The sequence below is a fragment of the Dama dama genome, unplaced genomic scaffold (genome assembly GCF_033118175.1).
Source record: "Dama dama isolate Ldn47 unplaced genomic scaffold, ASM3311817v1 ptg000125l, whole genome shotgun sequence".
NCBI classification, from domain to species: domain Eukaryota; kingdom Metazoa; phylum Chordata; class Mammalia; order Artiodactyla; family Cervidae; genus Dama; species Dama dama.
The window spans coordinates 172,201-193,725 of NW_026870934.1; positions in this window are offsets into that span (position 1 = coordinate 172,201).

Genomic DNA, 21,525 nt, shown 5'->3' on the forward strand with positions numbered 1-21,525 from the left:
TGTGCAGGGGGCAGGAACAAACGTGTGCATGTGGTTCTGCCTTGGTCTGGGAGTGTGGACCCCCTGCCTGGCCCCCAGGCTCAGGGGCAAGGGCCCGGAGAGAGCACCACCCCGAAGCGCTTTTCTCCCGGGCTTGGGAGCATTGTGCGCGCCTGGTGGGAACAGTAGGCGGGAGTGCTTGCAAACGGGCCTTTGCAGGCAGCCGGGGAGGTCTTCCAGTGGGAGAGGGCCGGTTGTGCTCAGAGGCCCCACAGGCCAGGGGCAGGACCCAGGAGGGCCCCTGCCCCTGGCCAGCCTTGCACAGACCGTCCTGCCTCCGGGGTTACAGCCCCACCAAGGGGCAGGCTACGGGGACTGGGTCCAGACATGCCCGGGCGCCTCCCCTGGCTCATCCCCGCTGGTGCCTTTCCCCAGGTCCTAGGCCTCGGTTGAGGCCTCCTTGGAGAGGAGGTTGCTGGCAGGGGCTGTCTCCACACTGCAAGGTGCTGGAGCTCAGAGGGCCTCGTCAGAGGGAAGGGACCAGCAAGGGGCTGGATGCCCAAGACGTCTTTGGCCCAGCAGCCTCAGGGCAGCAGGGAGAGCAAGAGGCCCAACTTGCCCCTAGGTCGGCTCTGCCCGTTCCCACACAGGCAGTCAACCCAGCAGCTGCCTGACAGACTCTGGCTCCCACGAGCTCTCTGCCGGTGCAGGGGGCAGGAACAGACGTGTGCATGTGGTTCTGCCTTGGCCTGGGAGTGTGTTCCCCCTGCATTGCCCTCAGGCTCAGGGGCAAGGGCCCGGGGAGAGCACCACCCCGAAGCACTTTTCTCCCGGGCTTGGGAGCATTGTGCGAGCCTGGTGGGAACAGTGGGCAGGAGTGTTGGCAAACCGGCCTTTGGAGGCAGCCGGGGAGGTCTTCCAGCGGGAGAGGGCCGGATGTGCTCAGAGGCCCCACAGGCCAGGGGCAGGACCCAGCAGGTCCCCTGCCCCTGGCCAGCCTTGCCCAGACCTTCCTGGCCTCCGGGGGTACTGCCCCACCAAGGGGCAGGCTGCGGGGACTGGGTCCAGACATGCCCGGGCGCCTCCCCAGGCTCATCCCCGCTGGTGCCTTTCCCCTGGGCCTAGGCCTCGGTTGAGGCCTCCTTGGAGAGGAGGTTGCTGGCAGGGGCTGTCTCCACACTGCAAGGTGCTGGAGCTCAGAGGGCCTCGTCAGAGGGAAGGGACCAGCAAGGGGCTGGATGCCCAAGACCTCTTTGGCCCAGCAGCCACAGGGCAGCAGGGAGAGCAAGAGGCCCAACTTGCCCCTAGGTCGGCTCTGCCCCTTCCCACACAGGCGGCCAGCCCAGCAGCTGCCTGACAGACTCTGGTTCCCCGAGCTCTCTGCCGGTGCTCGGGGCAGGAACAGACGTGTGCATGTGGTTCTGCCTTGGCCTGGGATTGTGTTCCCCCTGCCTGTCCCCCAGGCTCAGGGGCAAGGGCCCGGAGAGAGCACCACCCCGAAGCGCTTTTCTCCCGGGCTTGGGAGCATTGTGCGTGCCTGGCGTGAACAGAGGGCGGGAGTGTTTGCAAACCGGCCTTTGGAGGCAGCCGGGGAGGTCTTCCAGCGGGAGAGTGCCGGTTGTGCTCAGAGGCCCCACAGGCCAGGGGCAGGACCCAGCAGTGTCCCTGCCCCTGGCAGCCTTGCCCAGACATTCCTGGCCTCCGGGGGTACTGCGCCACCAAGGGGCAGGCTGCGGGGACTGGGTCCAGACATGCCCGGGCGCATCCCCAGGCTCATCCCCGCTGGTGCCTTTCCCCTGGGCCTAGGCCTTGGTTGAGGCCTCCTTGGAGAGGAGGTTGCTGGCAGGGGCTGTCTCCACACTGCGAGGTGCTGGAACTCAGAGGGCCTCGTCAGAGGGAAGGGACCAGCAAGGGGCTGGATGCCCAAGACCTCTTTGGCCCAGCAGCCTCAGGGCAGCAGGTAGAGCAAGAGGCCCAACTTGCCCCTAGGTCGGATCTGCCCCTTCCCACACAGGCAGCCAACCCAGCAGCTGCCTGACAGATTCTGGCTCCCCCGAGCTCTCTGCCGGTGCAGGGGGCAGGAACAGACGTGTTAATGTGGTTCTGCTTTGGCCTGGAAGTGTTTTCCCCCTGCATTGCCCCCAGGCTCAGGGGCAAGGGCCCGGTGAGAGCACCACCCCGAAGCGCTTTTCTCCCGCGCTTAGGAGCATTGTGCGAGCCTGGTGGGAACAGTGGGCAGGAGTGTTGGCAAACCGGCCTTTGGAGGCAGCCGGGGAGGTCTTCCAGCGGGAGAGGGCCGGATGTGCTCAGAGGCCCCACAGGCCAGGGGCAGGACCCAGCAGGTCCCCTGCCCCTGGCCAGCCTTGCCCAGACCTTCCTGGCCTCCGGGGGTCCTGCCCCACCAAGGGGCAGGCTGCGGGAACTGGTTCCAGACATGCCCGGGCGCCTCCCCAAGCTCATCCCCGCTGGTGCCTTTCCCCTGGGCCTAGGCCTCGGTTGAGGCCTCCTTGGAGAGGAGGTTGCTGGCAGGGGCTGTCTCCACACTGCAAGGTGCTGGAGCTCAGAGGGCCTCGTCAGAGGGAAGGGACCAGCAAGGGGCTGGATGCCCAAGACCTCTTTGGCCCAGCAGCCTCAGGGCAGCAGGGAGAGCAAGAGGCCCAACTTGCCCCTAGGTCGGCTCTGCCCCTTCCCACACAGGCAGCCAGCCCAGCAGCTGCCTGACAGACTCTGGCTCCCCCGAGCTCTCTGCCGGTGCAGGGGGCAGGAACAGACGTGTGCATGTGGTTCTGCTTTGGCCTGGGAGTGTGTTCCCCCTGCCTGGCCCCCAGGCTCAGGGGCAAGGGCCCGGAGAGAGCACCACCCCGAAGCGCTTTTCTCCCGGGCTTGGGAGCATTGTGCGCGCCTGGTGGGAACAGTAGGCGGGAGTGCTTGCAAACCGGCCTTTGCAGGCAGCCGGGGAGGTCTTACAGTGGGAGAGGGCCGGTTGTGCTCAGAGGCCCCACAGGCCAGGGGCAGGACCCAGCAGGGCCCCTGCCCCTGGCCAGCCTTGCACAGACCGTCCTGCCTCCGGGGTTACAGCCCCACCAAGGGGCAGGCTGCGGGGACTGGGTCCAGACATGCCCGGGCGCCTCCCCTGGCTCATCCCCGCTGGTGCCTTTCCCCTGGGCCTAGGCCTCGGTTGAGGCCTCCTTGGAGAGGAGGTGGCTGGCAGGGGCTGTCTCCACACTGCAAGGTGCTGGAGCTCAGAGGGCCTCGTCAGAGGGAAGGGACCAGCAAGGGGCTGGATGCCCAAGACCTCTTTGGCCCAGCAGCCTCAGGGCAGCAGGGAGATCAAGAGGCCCAACTTGCCCCTAGGTCGGCTCTGCCCGTTCCCACACAGGCAGCCAACCCAGCAGCTGCCTGACAGACTCTGGCTCCCACGAGCTCTCTGCCGGTGCAGGGGGCAGGAACAGACGTGTGCATGTGGTTCTGCCTTGGCCTGGGAGTGTGTTCCCCCTGCATTGCCCTCAGGCTCAGGGGCAAGGGCCTGGTGAGAGCACCACCACGAAGCACTTTTCTCCCGGGCTTGGGAGCATTGTGCGAGCCTGGTGGGAACAGTGGGCAGGAGTGTTGGCAAACCGGCCTTTGGAGGGAGCCGGGGAGGTCTTCCAGCGGGAGAGGGCCGGATGTGCTCATAGGCCCCACAGGCCAGGGGCAGGACCCAGCAGGTCCCCTGCCCCTGGCCAGCCTTGCACAGACCTTCCTGGCCTCCGGGGGTACTGCCCCACCAAGGGGCAGGCTGCGGGAACTGGTTCCAGACATGCCCGGGCGCCTCCCCAGGCTCATCCCCGTTGGTGCCTTTCCCCTGGGCCTAGGCCTCGGTTGAGGCCTCCTTGGAGAGGAGGTTGCTGGCAGGGGCTGTCTCCACACTGCAAGGTGCTGGAGCTCAGAGGGCCTCGTCAGAGGGAAGGGACCAGCAAGGGGCTGGATGCCCAAGACCTCTTTGGCCCAGAAGCCTCAGGGCAGCAGGGAGAGCAAGAGGCCCAACTTGCCCCTAGGTCGGCTCTGCCCCTTCCCACACAGGCGGCCAGCCCAGCAGCTGCCTGACAGACTCTGGTTCCCCCGAGCTCTCTGCCGGTGCTCGGGGCAGGAACAGACGTGTGCATGTGGTTCTGCCTTGGCCTGGGATTGTGTTCCCCCTGCCTGTCCACCAGGCTCAGGGGCAAGGGCCCGGAGAGAGCACCACCCCGAAGCGCTTTTCTCCCGGGCTTGGGAGCATTGTGCGTGCCTGGCGTGAACAGAGGGCGGGAGTGTTTGCAAACCGGCCTTTGGAGGCAGCCGGGGAGGTCTTCCAGTGGGAGAGGGCCGGTTGTGCTCAGAGGCCCCACAGGCCAGGGGCAGGACCCAGCAGGGCCCCTGCCCCTGGCCAGCCTTGCCCAGATCTTCCTGGCCTCCGGGGGTACTGCCCCACCAAGGGGCAGGCTGCGGGGACTGGGTCCAGACATGCCCGCGCGCCTCCCCAGGCTCATCCCCGCTGGTGCCTTTCCCCTGGGCCTAGGCCTCGGTTGAGGCCTCCTTGGAGAGGAGGTTGCTGGCAGGGGCTGTCTCCACACTGCAAGGTGCTGGAGCTCAGAGGGCCTCGTCAGAGGGAAGGGACCAGCAAGGGGCTGGATGCCCAAGACCTCTTTGGCCCAGCAGCCTCAGGGCAGCAGGGAGAGCAAGAGGCGCAACTTGCCCCTAGGTCGGCTCTGCCCCTTCCCACACAAGCGGCCAGCCCAGCAGCTGCCTGACAGACTCTGGCTCCCCCGAGCTCTCTGCTGGTGCAAGGGGCAGGAACAGACGTGTGCATATGGTTCTGCCTTGGCCTGGGAGTGTGGACCTCATGCCTGGCCCCGAGGCTCAGGGGCAAGGGCCGGGAGAGAGCACCACCCCGAAGTGCTTTTCTCCCGGGCTTGGGAGCATTGTGCGTGCCTGGCGGGAACAGCGGGTGGGAGTGCTTGCAAACCGGCCTTTGGAGGCAGCCGGGGAGGTCTTCCAGCGGGAGAGGGCCGGTTGTGCTCAGAGGCCCCACAGGCCAGGGGCAGTACGCAGCAGTGTCCCTGCCCCTGGCAGCCTTGCCCAGACCTTCCTGGCCTCCGGGGGTACTGCGCCACCAAGGGGCAGACTGCCAGGACTGGGTCCAGACATGCCCGGGCGCATCCCCAGGCTCATCCCCGCTGGTGCCTTTCCCCTGGGCCTAGGCCTCGGTTGAGGCCTCCTTGGAGAGGAGGTTGCTGGCAGGGGCTGTCTCCACACTGCGAGGTGCTGGAACTCAGAGGGCCTCGTCAGAGGGAAGGGACCAGCAAGGGGCTGGATGCCCAAGACGTCTTTGGCCCAGCAGCCTCAGGGCAGCAGGGAGAGCAAGAGGCCCAACTTGCCCCTAGGTCGGCTCTGCCCCTTCCCACACAGGCGGCCAGCCCAGCATCTGCCTGACAGACTCTGGCTCCCCCGAGCTCTCTGCCGGTGCTCGGGGCAGGAACAGACGTGTGCATGTGGTTCTGCCTTGGCCTGGGATTGTGTTCCCCCTGCCTGGCCCCCAGGCTCAGGGGCAAGGGCCCGGAGAGAGCACCACCCTGAAGCGCTTTTCTCCCGGGCTTGGGAGCATTGTGCGTGCCTGGCGTGAACAGAGGGCGGGAGTGTTTGCAAACCGGCCTTTGGAGGCAGCCGGGGAGGTCTTCCAGTGGGAGAGGGCCGGTTGTGCTCAGAGGCCCCACAGGCCAGGGGCAGGACCCAGCAGGGCCCCTGCCCCTGGCCAGCCTTGCCCAGATCTTCCTGGCCTCTGGGCGTACTGCCCCAAAAGGGGCAGGCTGCGGGGACTGGGTCCAGACATGCCCGGGCGCCTCCCCAGGCTCATCCCCGCTGGTGCCTTTCCCCTGGGCCTAGGCCTCGGTTGAGGCCTCCTTGGAGAGGAGGTTGCTGCCAGGGGCTGTCTCCACACTGCAAGGTGCTGGAGCTCAGAGGGCCTCGTCAGAGGGAAGGGACCAGCAAGGGGCTGGATGCCCAAGACCTCTTTGGCCCAGCAGCCTCAGGGCAGCAGGGAGAGCAAGAGGCCCAACTTGCCCCTAGGTCGGCTCTGCCCCTTCCCACACAGGCAGACAGCCCAGCAGCTGCCTGACAGACTCTGGCTCCCCCGAGCTCTCTGCCGGTGCAGGGGGCAGCAACAGACGTGTGCATGTGGTTCTGACTTGGCCTGGGAGTGTGGAACCCCTGCCTGGCCCCCAGGCTCAGGGGCAAGGGCCCGGAGAGAGCACCACCCCGAAGCGGTTTTCTCCTGGGCTTGGGTGCATTGTGCGTCCCTGGCGGGAACAGCGTGCGGGAGTGCTTGCAAACCGGCCTTTGGAGGCAGCCGGGGAGGTCTTCCAGTGGGAGAGGGCCGGTTGTGCTCAGAGGCCCCACAGGACAGGGGCAGGACCAAGCATGGCCCCTGCCCCTGGCCAGCCTTGCTCAGACCTTCCTGGCCTCCGGGGGTACTGCCCCACCAAGGGGCAGGCTGCGGGAACTGGGTCCAGACAGGCCCGGTTGCCTCCCCAGTCTCATCCCCGCTGGTGCCTTTCCCCTGGTCCTAGGCCTCGGTTAAGGCCTCCTTGGAGAGGAGGTTGCTGGCAGGGGCTGTCTCCACACTGCAAGGTGCTGGAGCTCAGAGGGCCTCGTCAGCGGGAAGGGACCAGCAAGGGGCTGGATGCCCAAAACCTCTTTGGCCCAGCAGCCTCAGGGCAGCAGGGAGAGCAAGAGGCCCAACTTGCCCCTAGGTCGGCTCTGCCCCTTCCCACACAGGCGGCCAGCCCAGCAGCTGCCTGACAGACTCTGGCTCCCCCGAGCTCTCTGCTGGTGCAGGGGGCAGGAACAGACGTGTGCATGTGGTTCTGCCTTGGTCTTGGAGTGTGGACACACTGCCTGGCCCCCAGGCTCAGGGGCAAGGGCCCAGAGAGAGCAACACCCCGAAGCGCTTTCCTCCCGGGCTTGGGAGCATTGTGCGTGCCTGGCGAGAACAGCGGGCGCGAGTGTTGGCAAACCGGCCTTTGGAGGCAGCTGGGGAAGTATTCCAGCGGGAGAGGGCCGGTTGTGCTCAGAGGCCCCACAGGCCAGGGGCAGGACCCAGCAGGGTCCCTGCCCCTGGCCAGCCTTGCCCAGACCTTCCTGGCCTCCGGGGGTACTGCCCCACCAAGGGGCAGGCTGGGGGACTGGGTCCAGACATGCCCGGGCGCCTCCACTGGCTCATCCCCGCTGGTGCCTTTCCCTGGGACTAGGCCTCGGTTGAGGCCTCGTTGCAGAGGAGGTTGCTGGCAGGGGCTGTCTCCACACTGCAAGGTGCTGGAGCTCAGAGGGCCTCGTCAGATGGAAGGGACCAGCAAGGGGCTGGATGCCCAAGACCTCTTTGGCCCAGCAGCCTCAGGGCAGCAGGGAGAGCAAGAGGCCCAACTTGCCCCTAGGTCAGCTCTGCCCCTTCCCACACAGGCGGCCAGCCCAGCAGCTGCCTGACAGACTCTGGCTCCCGCGAGCTCTCTGCCGGTGCAGGGGGCAGGAACAGACGTGTGCATGTGGTTCTGCCTTGGCCTGGGAGTGTGGATCAGCTGCCTGGCCCCAGGCTCAGGGGCAAGGGCCCGGAGAGAGCACCACCCCGAAGTGCTTTTCTCCCGGGCTTGGGAGCATTGTGCGTTCCTGGTGGGAACAGTGGGCGGAGTGTTGGCAAACCGGCCTTTGGAGGCAGCTGGGGAAGTATTCCAGCGGGAGAGGGCCGGTTGTGCTCAGAGGCCCCACAGGCCAGGGACAGTACACAGCAGGGCCCCTGTCCCTGGCCAGATTTGCCCAGAACTTCCTGGCCTCCGGGGGTACTGCCCCACCAAGGGGCAGGCTGCGGGGCCTGGGTCCAGACATACCCTGGCGCCTCCCCAGGCTCATTCCCGCTGGTGCCTTTCCCCTCGGCCTAGGCCTCGGTTGAGGCCTCCTTGGAGAGGAGGTTGCTGGCAGGGGCTGTCTCCACACTGCGAGATGCTGGAGCTCAGAGGGCCTCGTCAGAGGGAAGGGACCAGCAAGGGGCTGGATGCTCAAGACCTCTTTGGCCCAGCAACCTCAGGGCAGCAGGGAGAGCAAGAGGCCACAACTTGCCCCTAGGTCGGCTCTGCCCCTTCCCACACAGGCAGCCAGCCCAGCAGCTGCCTGGCAGACTCTGGCTCCCCCGAGCTCTCTGCCGGTGCAGGGGGCAGGAACAAACGTGTGCATGTGGTTCTGACTTGGCCTGGGAGTGTGGACCCCCTGCCTGGCCCCCAGGCACAGGGGCAATGGCCCGGAGAGAGCACCACCCCAAAATGCTTTTCCCCCCGGCTTGGGAGCGTTTGCATGGCTGGCGGGAACAGCTAGTGGGAATGCTTGCAAACCGGCCTTTGGGGGCAGCTGGGGAGGTCCTCCATGGGCCCGGAGAGAACACCACCCCGATGCGCTTTTCTCCCGGGCTTGGGAGCAGTGTGCGCGGGTGGCGGGAACAGCAGGCAGGAGTGCTTGCAAACCGGCCTTTGGAGGCAGGCGCCGAGGTCTTCCAAGGGCAAGGAGTGAGCACCACCCCAAAAGGCTTTTCTCCCGTGCTTGGGAGCATTGTACACGGCTGGTGGGAACAGCGGGCATGAGTGCTTGCATACCGGCCATTGGAGGCAGCCGGGGAGGTCTTCAAAGGGCCCTGAGAGAGCACCACCCCAAAGCGCTTCTCTCCCGTGTTTTGGAGCATGTGCGTGGCTGGCCGGAACAGTGAGTGGGAGTGATTGCAAACCGGCCTTTGGGGGCAGCCGGGGAGATCCTCCATGGGCACGGAGAGAACACCACCCCGAAGCGCATTTCTCCCGGTCTTGGGAGCATTGTGCGCGGCTGGCGGGAACAGCGGGCATGAGTTCTTGCAAACCGGACTTTGGAGGCAGCCGGGCAGGTCTTTCAAGGGCCCGGAGTGAGCACCACCCCAAAATGCTTTTCTCCCGGGCTAGGGAGCATTGTACGCGGCTGGCAGGAACAGCGGGCCTGAGTGCTTGCAAACCGGCCTTTTGAGGCAGCCGGGGTGGTCTTCCAAGGGCCCGGAGAGAGCACCACCCCAAAATGCTTTTCTCCCGGGCTTGGGAGCATTGTGCGCAGCTGGCGGGAACAGCGGGAATGAGTACTTGCAAACCCGCCTTTGGAGGTAGCCGGGGAGGTCTTCCAAGGGCCCGGATAGAGCACCATCCTGAAGCGCTTTTCTCCCGGGCTTGGGTGCATTGTGCGCGTGTGGCGGGAACAGCAGGCAGGAGTGCTTGCAAACCGGCCTTTGGAGGCAGCCGGGGAGGTCTTCCAAGGGCCCGGAGAGAACACCACCTCGAAGCGCTTTTCTCTCGGGTTTTGGAGCATTGTGTGCGGTTGGTGGAACAGCGGGAAGGAATTCTTGCAAACCAGCCTTTGGAGGCAGCCAGAGAAGTCTTCCAAGGGCCCGGAGAGAGCACCACCCCGAAGCGCTTTTCTCCGGGGTTTTGGAACATTGTGTGTGGCTGGCGGGAACAGCGAGTGGGAGTGCTTGCAAAGCGGCCTTTGGGGGCAGCCGGGGACGTCCTCCATGGTCCCGGAGAGAACACCACCCCGAAGCGCTTTTCTCTCGGTCTTGGGAGCATTGTGCACGGCTGGCGGGAACAGCGGGCATGAGTGCTTGCAAACTGTCCTTTGGAGTCAGCCGGGGAGGTCTTCCAAGGGCCCGGAGTGATCACCACCCCAAAATTCTTTTCTCCTGGGCTTGGGAGCATTGTGTGCGGCTGTCGGGAACAGCGGACATGAGTGCTTACAAACCAGCCTTTGGAGGCAGCCCCGGAGGTCTTCCAAAGGGCCCGGGGAGAGCACCACCCCAAAATGCTTTTCTCCCGGGATTGGGAGCATTGTTCGTGGCTGGCGGAAGCAGCGGGAATGAGTACTTACAAACCGGCCTTTGTAGGCAGCCGGGGAGGTCTTGAAAGTGCCCGGAGAGAGCACCACCGCGAAGCGCTTTTCTCCCGGGCTTGGGAGCATTGTGCGCGGCTGGCGGGAACAGCAGGCAGGAGTGCTTGCAAACTGGCCTTTGGAGGTAGCCGGGGAGGTCTTCCAAGGGCCCGGAGTGAGCACCACCCCAAAATGCTTTTCTCCTGGACTTGGGAGCATTGTGCGCGGCTGGTGGGAACAACGGGCATGAGTGCTTGCAAACCGGCCTTTGGAGGGAGCCGGGGACGTCTTCCAAGGGCCCGGAGAGAGCACCACCCCGAAGCACTTTTCTCCCGTGCTTGGGAGCATTGTGCGAGGCTGGCGGGAACAGCAGGAAGGAGTCCTTGCAAACCGGCCTTTGGAGGCAGCCGGGGAAGTCTTCCAAGGGCCTGAAGAGAGCACCACCCCGAAGCGCTTTTCTCCAAGGGCTTGGGAGCATTGTGCGCGGGTGGCGGGAACAGCAGGCAGGAGTGCTTGAAAACCGGCCTTTGGAGGCAGCCGGGGAGGTCTTCCAGGGCCCGGTGTGAGCACCACCCCAAAAAGCTTTTCTCCCGGGCTTGGGAGCATTGTGCGCGGCTGGTGGGAACAGCGGGCATGAGTGCTTGCAAACTGGCCATTGGAGGCAGACGGGGAGGTCTTCCAAGGGCCCGGAGAGAGCACCACCCCGAAGCGCTTTTCTCCCGTGATTGGGAGCATTGTGCGCGGCTGGCGGGAACAGCGGGCGGGAGTGCTTGCAAACCGGCCTTTGGAGGCAGCCGGGGAGGTCTTCCAGGGCCCGGTGTGAGCACCACCCCAAAATGCTTTTTTCCCGGGCTTGGGAGCATTGTGCGTGGCTGGTGGGAACAGCGGGCGGGAGTGCTTGCAAACCGGCCTTTGGAGGCAGCCGGGGAGGTCTTCCAAGGGCCAGGAGAGAGCACCACCCAGAAGCGCTTTTCTCCCGGGCTTGGAACATTTGCGCGGATGGCGGGAACAGCGAGTGGGAGTGCTTCCAAACCGGCCTTTGGGGGCACCCCGGGAGGTCTTCCATGGGCACGGAGAGAACACCACCCCGAAGCGCTTTTCTCCGGGGTTTTAGAGGATTGTGCGTGGCTGGCGGGAACAGCGAGTGGGAGTGCTTGCAAACCGGCCTTTGGGGACAGCCTGGGAGGTCTTCCAAGGGCCCTGAGAGAGCACCACCCCGAAGCACTTTTCTCCCGGTCTTGGGAGCATTGTGCGAGGCTGGCGGGAACAGCGGGCGGGAGTGCTTGCAAACCTGCCTTTGGAGGCAGCCGGGGAGGTCTTCCAAGGGCCCGGAGAGAGCACCATCCCGAAGCACTTTTCTCCCGGAATTGGGAGCATTGTGCGCGGCTGTCGGGAACAGCGGACATGAGTGCTTGCAAACCGGCCTTTGTAGGCAGCCGGGGAGGTCTTCCAAGGGCCCGGAGAGAGCACCACCCCAAAATGCTTTTCTCCCGGGCTTGGGAGCATTGTGTGCGGCTGGCGGGTCAGCGGGAGGGAATTCTTGAAAACCAGCCTTTGGAGGCAGCCGGGGAGGTCTTCCAAGGTCCGGGAGAGAGCACCACCCCGAAGCGCTTTTCTCCCTGGCTTGGAAGCTATGTGCGCGGCTGGCGGGAACAGCAGGATTGAGTGCTTGCAAACCGGCCTTTGGAGGCAGCCGGGGAGGTCTTCCAAGGGCCGGGAGAGAGCACCAGCCCGAAGCGCTTTTCTCCCGGGCTTGGGAGCATTGTGCGCGGCGGGCGGGAACAGCGGGCATGAGTGCTTGCAAACCGGCCTTTGGAGGCAGCCGGGGAGGTCTTCCAAGGGCCCGGAGAGATCACCACCCCGAAGCGCTTTTCTCCCGTGATTGGGAGCATTGTGTGCGGCTGGCGGGACAGCAGGAGGGAGTTCTTGAAAACCAGCCTTTGGAGGCAGCCGGGGAGGTCTTCCAAGCGCCGGGAGAGAGCACCACCCCGAAGCGCTTTTCTCCTGGGCTTGGAGCATTTGCACGGATGGCGGGAACAGCGAGTGGGAGTGCTTGCAAACCGGCCTTTGTGGGCAGCCCGGGAGGTCTTTCTTGGGCCCAGAGAGAACACCACCCCGAAACGCTTTTCTCCCGGGCTTGGGAGCATTGTGCGCGTGTGGCGGGAGAAGCAGGCAGAAGTGATTGCAAACCGGCCTTGGAGGCAGCCAGGGAGGTCTTCCAAGGGCCCGGAGTGAGCACCACCCAATAATGCTTTTCTCCCGGGCTAGTGAGCATTGTGCGCGGCTGGTGGGAACAGCGGGCATGAGGGCTTGCAAACCGGCCATTGGAGGCAGCCGGGGAGGTCTTCCAACGAGAGAGGGCCGGTTGTGCTAAGAGGCCCCACAGGCCAGGGGCAGGACCCAGCAGGGCCCCTGCCCCTGGCCAGCCTTGCCCAGATCTTCCTCGCCTCCGGGGGTACTACCCCACCAAGGGGCAGGCTACGGGGACTGGGTCCAGACATGGCCGAGTGCCTCCCCTGGCTCATCCCCGCTGGTGCCTTTCCCCTGGGCCTAGGCCTCGGTTGAGGCCTCCTTGGAGAGAGGTTGCTGGCAGGGGCTGTCTCCACACTGCAAGGTGCTGGAGCTCAGAGGGCCTCGTCAGAGGGAAGGGACCAGCAAGGGGCTGGATGCCCAAGACCTCTTTGGCCCAGCAGCCTCAGGGCAGCAGGGAGAGCAAGAGGCCCAACTTGCCCCTAGGTCGGCTCTGCCCCTTCCCACACAGGCGGCCAGCCCAGCAGCTGCCTGACAGACTCTGGCTCCCCCGAGCTCTCTGCCTGTGCAGGGGGCAGGAACAGACGTGTGCATGTGGTTCTGCCTTGGTCTGGGAGTGTGGACCCCCTGCCTGGCCCCCAGGCTCAAGGGCAAGGGCCCGGAGAGAGCACCACCCCGTAGCGCTTTTCTCCCGGGCTTGGGAGCATTGTGCACGCCTGGTGGGAACAGTAGGCGGGAGTGCTTGCAAACCGGCCTTTGCAGGCAGCCGGGGAGGTCTTCCAGTGGGAGAGGGCCGGTTGTGCTCAGAGGCCCCACAGGCCAGGGGCAGGACCCAGCATTGTCCCTGCCCCTGGCCAGCCTTGCACAGACCGTCCTGCCTCCGGGGTTACAGCCCCACCAAGGGGCAGGCTGCGGGGACTGGGTCCAGACATGCCCGGGCGCCTCCCCTGGCTCATCCCCGCTGGTGCCTTTCCCCTGGGCCTAGGCCTCGGTTGAGGCCTCCTTGGAGAGGTGGTTGCTGGCAGGGGCTGTCTCCACACTGCAAGGTGCTGGAGCTCAGAGGGCCTCGTCAGAGGGAAGGGACCAGCAAGGGGCTGGATGCCCAAGACCTCTTTGGCACAGCAGCCTCAGGGCAGCAGGGAGAGCAAGAGGCCCAACTTGCCCCTAGGTCGGCTCTGCCCGTTCCCACACAGGCAGCCAACCCAGCAGCTGCCTGACAGACTCTGGCTCCCACGAGCTCTCTGCCGGTGCAGGGGGCAGGAACAGACGTGTGCATGTGGTAATGCCTTGGCCTGGGAGTGTGTTCCCCCTGCATTGCCCTCAGGCTCAGGGGCAAGGGCCCGGTGAGAGCACCACCCCGAAGCACTTTTCTCCCGGGCTTGGAAGCATTGTGCGTGCCTGGTGGGAAGAGTGTGCAGGAGTGTTGGCAAACCGGCCTTTGGAGGCAGCCGGGGAGGTCTTCCAGCGGGAGAGGGCCGGATGTGCTCAGAGGCCCCACAGGCCAGGGGCAGGACCCAGCAGGTCCCCTGCCCCTGGCCAGCCTTGCCCAGACCTTCCTGGCCTCCGGGGGTCCTGCCCCACCAAGGGGCAGGCTGCGGGAACTTTTTCCAGACATGCCCAGGCGCCTCCCCAGGCTCATCCCCGCTGGTGCCTTTCCCCTGGGCCTAGGCTTCGGTTGAGGCCTCCCTGGAGAGGAGGTTGCTGGCAGGGGCTGTCTCCACACTGCAAGGTGCTGGAGCTCAGAGGGCCTCGTCAGAGGGAAGGGACCAGCAAGGGGCTGGATGCCCAAGACCTCTTTGGCCCAGCAGCCTCAGGGCAGCAGGGAGAGCAAGAGGCCCAACTTGCCCCTAGGTCGGCTCTGCCCCTTCCCACACAGGCGGCCAGCCCAGCAGCTGCCTGACAGACTCTGGTTCCCCCGAGCTCTCTGCCGGTGCTCGGGGCAGGAACAGACGTGTGCATGTTGTTCTGCCTTGGCCTGGGATTGTGTTCCCCCTGCCTGTCCCCCAGGCTCAGGGGCAAGGGCCCGGAGAGAGCACCACCCCGAAGCGCTTTTCTCCCGGGCTTGGGAGCATTGTGCGTACCTGGCGTGAACAGAGGGCGGGAGTGTTTGCAAACCGGCCTTTGGAGGCAGCCGGGGAGGTCTTCCAGTGGGAGAGGGCCGGTTGTGCTCAGAGGCCCCACAGGCCAGGGGCAGGACCCAGCAGGGCCCCTGCCCCTGGCCAGCCTTGCCCAGATCTTCCTGGCCTCCGGGGGTACTGCCCCACCAAGGGGCAGGCTGCGGGGACTGGGTCCAGACATTCCCGCGCGCCTCCCCAGGCTCATCCCCGCTGGTGCCTTTCCCCTGGGCCTAGGCCTCGGTTGAGGCCTCTTTGGAGAGGAGGTTGCTGGCAGGGGCTGTCTCCACACTGCAAGGTGCTGGAGCTCAGAGGGCCTCGTCAGAGGGAAGGGACCAACAAGGGGCTGGATGCCCAAGACCTCTTTGGCCCAGCAGCCTCAGGGCAGCAGGGAGAGCAAGAGGCGCAACTTGCCCCTATGTCGGCTCTGCCCCTTCCCACACAAGCGGCCAGCCCAGCAGCTGCCTGACAGACTCTGGCTCCCCCGAGCTCTCTGCTGGTGCAAGGGGCAGGAACAGACGTGTGCATGTGGTTCTACATTGGCCTGGGAGTGTAGACCCCATGCCTGGCCCCCAGGCTCAGGGGCAAGGGCCGGGAGAGAGCACCACCCCGAAGCGCTTTTCTCCCGGGCTTGGGAGCATTGTGCGTGCCTGGCCGGAACAGCGGGTGGGAGTGCTTGCAAACCGGCCTTTGGAGGCAGCCGGGGAGGTCTTCCAGCGGGAGAGTGCCGGTTGTGCTCAGAGGCCCCACAGGCCAGGGGCAGGACCCAGCAGTGTCCCTGCCCCTGGCAGCCTTGCCCAGACCTTCCTGGCCTCCGGGGGTACTGCGCCACCAAGGGGCAGACTGCTGGGACTGGGTCCAGACATGCCCGGGCGCATCCCCAGGCTCATCCCCGCTGGTGCCTTTCCCCTGGGCCTAGGCCTTGGTTGAGGCCTCCTTGGAGAGGAGGTTGCTGGCAGGGGCTGTCTCCACATTGCGAGGTGCTGGAACTCAGAGGGCCTCGTCAGAGGGAAGGGACCAGCAAGGGGCTGGATGCCCAAGACCTCTTTGGCCCAGCAGCCTCAGGGCAGCAGGGAGAGCAAGAGGCCCAACTTGCCCATAGGTCGGCTCTGCCCCTTCCCACACAGGCAGCCAACCCAGCAGCTGCCTGACAGACTCTGGCTCCCCCGAGCTCTCTGCCGGTGCAGGGGGCAGGAACAGACGTGTGCATGTGGTTCTGCCTTGGCCTGGGAGTGTGGACCCCCTGCCTGGCCCCCAGGCTCAGGTGCAAGGGCCCGGAGAGAGCACCACCCCGAAGCGCTTTTCTCCCGGGCTTGGGAGCATTGTTCGCGCCTGGTGGGAACAGTAGGCGGGAGTGCTTGCAAACCGGCCTTTGCAGGCAGCCGGGGAGGTCTTCCAGTGGGATAGGGCCGGTTGTGCTCAGAGGCCCCACAGGCCAGGGGCAGGACCCAGCAGTGTCCCTGCCCTGGCCAGCCTTGCACAGACCGTCCTGCCTCCGAGGTTACAGCCCCACCAAGGGGCAGGCTGCGGGGACTGGGTCCAGACATTCCCGGGCGCCTCCCCTGGCTCATCCCCGCTGGTGCCTTTCCCCTGGGCCTAGGCCTCGGTTGAGGCCTCCTTGGAGAGGTGGTTGCTGGCAGGGGCTGTCTCCACACTGCAAGGTGCTGGAGCTCAGAGGGCCTCGTCAGAGGGAAGGGACCAGCAAGGGGCTGGATGCCCAAGACCTCTTTGGCCCAGCAGCCTCAGGGCAGCAGGGAGAGCAAGAGGCCCAACTTGCCCCTAGGTCGGCTCTGCCCGTTCCCACACAGGCAGCCAACCCAGCAGCTGCCTGACAGACTCTGGCTCTGCCGAGCTCTCTGCCGGTGCAGGGGGCAGGAACAGACGTGTGCATGTGGTTGTGCCTTGGCCTGGGAGTGTGTTCCCCCTGCATTGCCCTCAGGCTCAGGGGCAAGGGCCCGGTGAGAGCACCACCCCGAAGCGCTTTTCTCCCGAGCTTGGGAGCATTGTGCGAGCCTGGTGGGAAGAGTGGGCAGGAGTGTTGGCAAACCGGCCTTTGGAGGCAGCCGGGGAGGTCTTCCAGCAGGAGAGGTCCGGATGTGCTCAGAGGCCCCACAGGCCAGGGGCAGGACCCAGCAGGCCCCTGCCCCTGGCCAGCCTTGCCCAGACCTTCCTGGCCTCCGGGGGTCCTGCCCCACCAAGGGGCAGGCTGCGGGAACTGGTTCCAGACATGCCCGGGCGCCTCCCCAGGCTCATCCCCGCTGGTGCCTTTCCCCTGGGCCTAGGCCTCGGTTGAGGCCTCCTTGGAGAGGAGGTTGCTGGCAGGGGCTGTCTCCACACTGCAAGGTGCTGGAGCTCAGAGGGCCTCGTCAGAGGGAAGGGACCAGCAAGGGGCTGGATGCCCAAGACCTCTTTGGCCCAGCAGCCTCAGGGCAGCAGGGAGAGCAAGAGGCCCAACTTGCCCCTAGGTCGGCTCTGCCCCTTCCCACACAGGCGGCCAGCCCAGTATCTGCCTGACAGACTCTGGCTCCCCCGAGCTCTCTGCCGTGGCTCGGGGCAGGAACAGACGTGTGCATGTGGTTCTGCCTTGGCCTGGGAGTGTGGACACCCTGCCTTGCCCCCAGGCTCAGGGGCAAGGGCCCGGAGAGAGCACCACCCTGAAGCGCTTTTCTCCCGGGCTTGGGAGCATTGTGCACGCCTGCTGGGAACAGTGGGAGGGAGCGCTTGCAAACCGGCCTTTGGAGGCAGCCGGGGAGGTCTTCCAGTGGGAGAGGGCCGGTTGTGCTCAGAGGCCCCACAGGCCAGGGGCAGGACGCAGCAGGGCCCGTGCCCCTGGCCAGCCTTGCCCAGACCTTCCTGGCCTCCGGGGGTACTGCCCCACCAAGGGGCAGGCTGCGGGGACTGGGTCCAGACATGTCCGCGCGCCTCCCCAGGATCATCCCCGCTGGTGCCTTTCCCCTAGGCGTAGGCCTCGGTTGAGGCCTCCTTGGAGAGGAGGTTGCTGGCAGGGGCTGTCTCCACACTGCAAGGTGCTGGAACTCAGAGGGCCTCGTCAGAGGGAGGGGACCAGCAAAGGGCTGGATGCCCAAGACCTCTTTGGCCCAGCAGCCTCAGGGCAGCAGGGAGAGAAAGAGGCCCAACTTGCCCCTAGGTCGGCTCTGGCCCGTCCCACACAGGCAGCCAGCCCAGCAGCAGCCTGGCAGTCTCTGGCTCCCCCGAGCTCTCTGCCGGTGTAGGGGGCAGGAACAGACGTGTGCATGTCGTTCTGCCTTGGCCTGGGAGTGTGTTCCCCCTGCCTGGCCCCCAGGCTCAGTGGGAAGGGCCCGGAGAGAGCACCAGCCCGAAGCGCTTTTCTCCCGGGCATGGGAGCATTGTGCGGGCCTGGCGGGAACAGCGGGCTGGAGTGCTTGCAAACCGGCCTTTGGAGGCAGACGGGGAAGTCTTCCTGCGGGAGAGTGCCGGTTGTGCTCAGACGCCCCACAGGCCAGGGGCAGGACCCAGCAGTGTCCCTGCCCCTGGCAGCCTTGCCCAGACCTTCCTGGCCTCCGGGGGTACAGCCCAACCAAGGGGCAGGCTGCGGGGACTGGGTCCAGACATGGCCGGGCGCCTCCCCAGGCTCATCCCCGCTGGTGCCTTTCCCCTGGGCCTAGGGCTCGGTTGAGGCCTCCTTGGAGAGGAGGTTGCTGGCAGGGGCTGTCTCCACACTGCAAGGTGCTGGAACTCAGAGGGCCTCGTCAGAGGGAGGGGACCAGCAAAGGGCTGGATGCCCAAGACCTCTTTGACCCAGCAACCTCAGGGCAGCAGGGAGAGCAAGAGGCCCAACTTGCCCCTAGGTCGGCTCTGGCCCGTCCCACACAGGCAGCCAGCCCAGCAGCAGCCTGGCAGTCTCTGGCTCCCCCGAGCTCTCTGCCGGTGTAGGGGGCAGGAACAGACGTGTGCATGTCGTTCTGCCTTGGCCTGGGAGTGTGTTCCCCCTGCCTGGCCCCCAGGCTCAGGGGGAAGGGCCCAGAGAGCACCAGCCCGAAGCGCTTTTCTCCCGGGCATGGGAGCATTGTGCGGGCCTGGCGGGAACAGCGGGCTGGAGTGCTTGCAAACCGGCCTTTGGAGGCAGAAGGGGAAGTCTTCCTGCGGGAAAGTGCCGGTTGTGCTCAGACGCCCCACAGGCCAGGGGCAGGACCCAGCAGTGTCCCTGCCCCTGGCAGCCTTGCCGAGACCTTCCTGGCCTCCGGGGGTACAGCCCAACCAAGGGGCAGGCTGCAGGGACTGGGTCCAGACATGCCCGGGCGCCTCCCCAGGCTCATCCCCGCTGGTGCCTTTCCCATGGGCCTAGGGCTCGGTTGAGGCCTCCTTGGAGAGGAGGTTGCTGGCAGGGGCTGTCTCCACACTGCAAGGTGCTGGAGCTCAGAGGGCCTCGTCAGCGGGAAGGGACCAGCAAGGGGCTGGATGCCCAAGACCTCTTTGGCCCAGCAGCCTCAGGGCAGCAGGGAGAGCAAGAGGCCCAACTTGCCCCTAGGTCGGCTCTGCCCCTTCCCACACAGGCGGCCAGCCCAGCAGCTGCCTGACAGACTCTGGCTCCCCTGAGCTCTCTGCCAGTGCAGGGGGCAGGAACAGACGTGTGCATGTGGTTCTGCCTTGGCCTGGGAGTGTGTTCCCCCTGCATTGCCCCCAGGCTCAGGGGCAAGGGCCCGGTGAGAGCACCACCCTGAAGCGCTTTTCTCCCGGGCTTGGGAGCATTGTGCGCGCCTGGTGGGAACAGTGGGCGTGAGTGTTGGCAAGCCGGCCTTTGGAGGCAGCCGGGGAGGTCTTCCAGCGGGAGAGGGCCATATGTGCTCAGAGGCCCCAAAGGCCAGGGGCAGGACCCAGCAGGTCCCCTGCCCCTGGCCAGCCTTTCCCAGACCTTCCTGGCCTCCGGGGGTACTGCCCCACCAAGGGGCAGGCTGCGGGGACTGGGTCCAGACATGCCCGGGCGCCTCCCCAGGCTCATCCCCGCTGGTGCCTTTCCCCTGGGCCTAGGCCTCGGTTTAGGCCTCCTTGGAGAGGAGGTTGCTGGCAGGGGCTGTCTCCACACTGCAAGGTGCTGGAGCTCAGAGGGCCTCGTCAGAGGGAAGGGACCAGCAAGGGGCTGGATGCCCAAGACCTCTTTGGCCCAGCAGCCTCAGGGCAGCAGGGAGAGCAAGAGGCCCAACTTGCCCCTAGGTCGGTTCTGCCCCTTCCCACACAGGCGGCCAGCCCAGCAGCTGCCTGACAGACTCTGGCTCCCCCCAGCTCTCTGCCGGTGGAGGGGGCAGGAACAGACGTGTGCATGTGGTTCTGCCTTGGCCTGGGAGTGTGGATCCCCTGCCTGGCCCCCAGGCTCAGGGGCAAGGGCCCGGAGAGAGCACCACCCCGAAGCGCTTTTCTCCCGGGCTTGGGAGCATTGTGCGCCCCTGGTGGGAACAGTGGGCGGGAGTGCTTGCCAACCGGCCTTTGGAGGCAGCTGGGGAGTTCTTCCCGTGGGAGAGGGCTGGTTGTGCTCAGAGGCCCCACAGGCCAGGGGCAGGACCCAGCAGGGCCCCTGCCCCTGGCCAGCCTTGCCCAGACATTCCTGCCTCCGGGGGTACAACCCTACCTAGGGGCAGGCTGCGGGGACTGGGTCCAGACATGCCCGGGCGCCTCCCCAGGCTCATCCCTGCTGGTGACTTTCCCCTGGGCCAAGGCCTCGGTTGAGGCCTCGTTGCAGAGGAGGTTGCTGGCAGGGGCTGTCTCCACACTGCAAGGTGCTGGAGCTCAGAGGGCCTCGTCAGAGGGAAGGGACCAGCAAGGGGCTGGATGCCCAAGACCTCTTTGGCCCAGCAGCCTCAGGGCAGCAGGGAGAGCAAGAGGCCCAACTTGCCCCTAGGTCGGCTCTGCCCCTTCCCACACAGGCGGCCAGCCCAGCAGCTGCCTGACAGACTCTGGCTCCCCTGAGCTCTCTGCCGGTGCAGGGGGCAGATCAGACGTGTGCATGTGGTTCTGCCTTGGCCTGGGAGTGTGGACACCCTGCCTTGCCCCCAGGCTCAGGGGCAAGGGCCCGGAGAGAGCACCACCCTGAAGCGCTTTTCTCCCGGGCTTGGGAGCATTGTGCACGCCTGCTGGGAACAGTGGGAGGGAGCGCTTGCAAACCGGCCTTTGGAGGCAGCCGGGGAGGTCTTCCAGTGGGAGAGGGCCGGTTGTGCTCAGAGGCCCCACAGGCCAGGGGCAGGACGCAGCAGGGCCCGTGCCCCTGGCCAGCCTTGCCCAGACCTTCCTGGCCTCCGGGGGTACTGCCCAACCAAGGGGCAGGCTGCGGGGACTGGGTCCAGACATGTCCGCGCGCCTCCCCAGGATCATCCCCGCTGGTGCCTTTCCCCTAGGCGTAGGCCTCGGTTGAGGCCTCCTTGGAGAGGAGGTTGCTGGCAGGGGCTGTCTCCACACTGCAAGGTGCTGGAACTCAGAGGGCCTCGTCAGAGGGAGGGGACCAGCAAAGGGCTGGATGCCCAAGACCTCTTTGGCCCAGCAGCCTCAGGGCAGCAGGGAGAGCAAGAGGCCCAACTTGCCCCTAGGTCGGCTCTGGCCCGTCCCACACAGGCAGCCAGCCCAGCAGCAGCCTGGCAGTCTCTGGCTCCCCCGAGCTCTCTGCCGGTGTAGGGGGCAGGAACAGACGTGTGCATGTCGTTCTGCCTTGGCCTGGGAGTGTGTTCCCCCTGCCTGGCCCCCAGGCTCAGTGGGAAGGGCCCGGAGAGAGCACCAGCCCGAAGCGCTTTTCTCCCGGGCTTGGGAGCATTGTGCGGGCCTGGCGGGAACAGCGGGCTGGAGTGCTTGCAAACCGGCCTTTGGAGGCAGACGGGGAAGTCTTCCTGCGGGAGAGTGCCGGTTGTGCTCAGACGCCCCACAGGCCAGGGGCAGGACCCAGCAGTGTCCCTGCCCCTGGCAGCCTTGCCCAGACCTTCCTGGCCTCCGGGGGTACAGCCCAACCAAGGGGCAGGCTGCGGGGACTGGGTCCAGACATGGCCGGGCGCCTCCCCAGGCTCATCCCCGCTGGTGCCTTTCCCCTGGGCCTAGGGCTCGGTTGAGGCCTCCTTGGAGAGGAGGTTGCTGGCAGGGGCTGTCTCCACACTGCAAGGTGCTGGAGCTCAGAGGGCCTCGTCAGCGGGAAGGGACCAGCAAGGGGCTGGATGCCCAAGACCTCTTTGGCCCAGCAGCCTCAGGGCAGCAGGGAGAGCAAGAGGCCCAACTTGCCCCTAGGTCGGCT